This window comes from Anopheles arabiensis, chromosome 3, assembly GCF_016920715.1.
Source record: "Anopheles arabiensis isolate DONGOLA chromosome 3, AaraD3, whole genome shotgun sequence".
NCBI classification, from domain to species: Eukaryota; Metazoa; Arthropoda; class Insecta; order Diptera; family Culicidae; genus Anopheles; species Anopheles arabiensis.
In genome coordinates this window covers 53813063-53816265 of record NC_053518.1, presented here as the reverse complement: position 1 = coordinate 53816265, position 3203 = coordinate 53813063, and the positions used below count along the sequence as shown (strand labels likewise).

The window sequence follows — 3203 nt, the reverse complement described above, 5'->3', positions numbered from 1 at the left end:
TTTCGATGCGGGTCGCATGACAATCGGATTCAACGCGCAACATTTTCCATACAACCCGCACGACAAAATCGAGCAGTTTTGTAGCTCGGACTTTCGATCGCTTTCCGCCAAAAGCGATCGAGAAAGCGAGCAGAAATGTCAGGGAAAACGCTTGGATTCCGATCGAAGAAATATATCAATCCAAATATTAATTAAATATTAATTGATTAATTAATTAAATATTTTCTTGCAAGGGTAATTAAATTTTTGTTTTGAATATGTAGTGATCGTAGCGACATCTATGCGTCAGGCACGGGAACCATTCCACTCACTTACCATAGTTCCAAACCGTATCAACCAGGAGCTAGGATCGAGCTTGGTGATAAGATCGGATGCGCCGATCTGATTACGAGAGAGGATCGGATGCGCCGAAGAGAGGATCGGATGCGCCGAAGAGAGGATCGGATGCGCCGAAGATAGGATCGGGTCGCCGATCTAATGAAGAGAGGAGATCGGATGCGCCGATCTAGCTAGACGATAGGATCGAGTGCGTCGATCTAGTTAGGGACGGACCACTTCTCACACGCTCCTAAACCAAAGCACACGTGCCAATAAAAAGTATCACTAAAGTATACAGAATATAATACAAGTGGTGACCCCGACGTGATACAAGTGAAACACAAAAGTTTTTTCAGCTCGGTGCTTATTTGCTCTCGTTTGCCTCGTTTTCGTGCCCGCGAGTGATTATCGTGCACGCCAGTGAGAATTGTGCCCGCGAGTGATACTCGATTCCGCTAGTGATCCGTTCCGTCGTTATTCTGCCAATCGCGATTCGTGTGCTGAAACAGCCAGTGTCTCCCCACTTCCGTCGAAATACAGCTTCGTCGAGACCATCACGGTGACGTCGGACTAGACGCTGGCACCCTGTGCAGCCATCGCGAATCTGCACCAGACGGACGGACCCCGTGGTCCGGCCATCGCGATAAGCCGTCAGAGAAGACGCACCCACGCGGTTCGGCCGTCGCGATTCCACGTCGGACAAGACGCAACCCAGTGGTGTAATTTCACTTCGGACGAAACGTGCCTCGCGGTGCAGCCACTGTGTACAACGAACGTGACGTACCACAAGGTGCGCCTACGGCAAAAATCGGCGGACGATATACCTCGTGTATATATATATACCTCGTGTGAGACGCAACAACTCGGAGCGCCAATTCCGAATCCACGTCCGACGTATGTACCACGCCGCGTAGTCACTGTGAACAACCGCCTGGTGAGACGCAACCACACGGTGTGGCCAGGTTCCACGTCGGACGAGACGTGCCACGCAGAGCGGTCACTGTGAACAGCCGTCGGACGAGACGTAACCATCGCAGTTCCACGCGGTGGGGCCATCGCGATTCAACGTCGAACGAGACGCAACACGGCGGTTCGGCTATCGCGGTTCCACGTCGGACGAGACGTGCCACGCGGTGCGACCATCGCGGTTCCACGTCGGAAGAGACGCAACACGGCGGTTCGGCCATCGCGGTTCCACGTCGGACGAGACGTGCCACGCGGTGCGACCATCGCGGTTCCACGTCGGAAGAGACGTGTCAGGCGGTGCGGCCATCGCGAACAATCATCGCACATGGCCAACGCAGGAGTATTCCGGATCGAATACGGCTAAGCATTTTCATTTTTTTTTTATCATTATCATTCTTTTCAATCATTATTATTATTCATATATGTATATATATCTATCTATATATATATATAAATCTCGTGTCACGGTGTTTGTTGCGAGCAACCTCCGAAACGGCTGGATCATTTTCAACGAAACTTCGCACACACCTTATGGTGGTATGAGAATAGGTTTTAAGATTTAAAAATCGTCCAGATGTTACACTAAACTTAATTTAACAATGATTTTCTAACTCCCATACAAAGAGCAGGATTGCCCCGGTACCATTATCCATGCGATTTCGGTCTCATCGGGCTCTATCTGGGCGCCCATTAAAATAATCCCTTAGAAGCTCCTATCGGGCTGAAAGCGAGAAACGTCGTGGCGGCGCGATACATGTTGCATGCATGTGTACTACATTGTATGACCCCCCTCGCATTCTTTCGGATAGCAATGAGTTCAGACACACTTACGAATCCGTTGTTCAATTTTTTTTATTTCTTACTTTCTTTTTATGCACCTGCGGGAGAGTGCGAAACGACAAAGAAAAGAAAACACACACACACCTGCTCCTCCCCATGGTGTTTTTCGCAATGTGATCGTAGGAGAACGCGAACGCAAAAACACACACACAAAACCACGCACGCACGCAGGCAAGCACACAAACACACACCCCACTCCTCCCCCCTCGTGTTTTCGCAAGGTGATTCCGTAGGAGATCGCGAAACAGCAAAAAACACACACACACAACCACGCACGCACACATACACACACAGACACAGACACCTACCCCTCCCCCTCTCTTGGTGTTTTTCGCAGGGTGATCCCGTAGGATCTCGTTAACGCGAAGCCGCAAAACACACACAGCCACGCAGGCATGCACACACATACACACATAGACGTGCGCGCGCACGCACGCACGAACGCACGAGGGAGCGTAAATGAAGACGTTCTATACGTTGCCAGCCTCCCCCTCCCGTGTTCTCGTTCTCCGACAAGGCTGATGTGTGCACGTTTGTGCGTGTACCTTTGCCGTCCCTCCTCTCCTTCCTCATCCGTTGACCGTTCGTTGTAAGCTGGAGGATGAGTTCAGCGCTGTTGAAGAAATGAAAGTTAAGAATAAGATTACTCACTCTTTCTTCGTATGCTTTGTGTGTTATCATAACTTACCTTATTGCAAACAAAATCCGGAATGAAGCTCCTCGTTTAGAATATTCCGCATTCGATCACATCCTCGGCGATGCTCGACGCCATCAGTGGATGAAAGCAGGAAAAGATACAAAGAAAAGCATCAGTCACCATCAGCATCATCTTACTCTCACACTTTTACATCGGTTGATGATTCTTACCTTTTCAAATTCACCAAAACAAACAGCGATGGAACTAAATCCAGAACACCAAAATCACACACGATTTCTGGAGCAAACCGACACATCCTCCCCCTCCAATTGTTTGCCACAGACTGACGTGTGTGTGAGCAGCAATGTTCTTGATGCGGTGAGCAACGGTAAAGCACACACAAGAAGAAGCGAGACGGCTATACGAGTAGCGACTTACGCCG

General features: G+C 49.5%; 1 long non-coding RNA gene across 1 annotated transcript; it reads right to left on the bottom strand.

Annotated features, from left to right (window-relative positions):
• Positions 1–2118: 2118 nt before the first annotated feature.
• On the bottom strand, positions 2119–2937 carry LOC120901851. Its single transcript, XR_005739331.1, has 2 exons — positions 2813–2937; positions 2119–2737 (listed from the first exon to the last, which is right to left on the bottom strand). It is a non-coding gene; the product is annotated as an uncharacterized LOC120901851 (long non-coding RNA).
• Between the last annotated feature and the right edge of the window lie 266 nt (positions 2938–3203).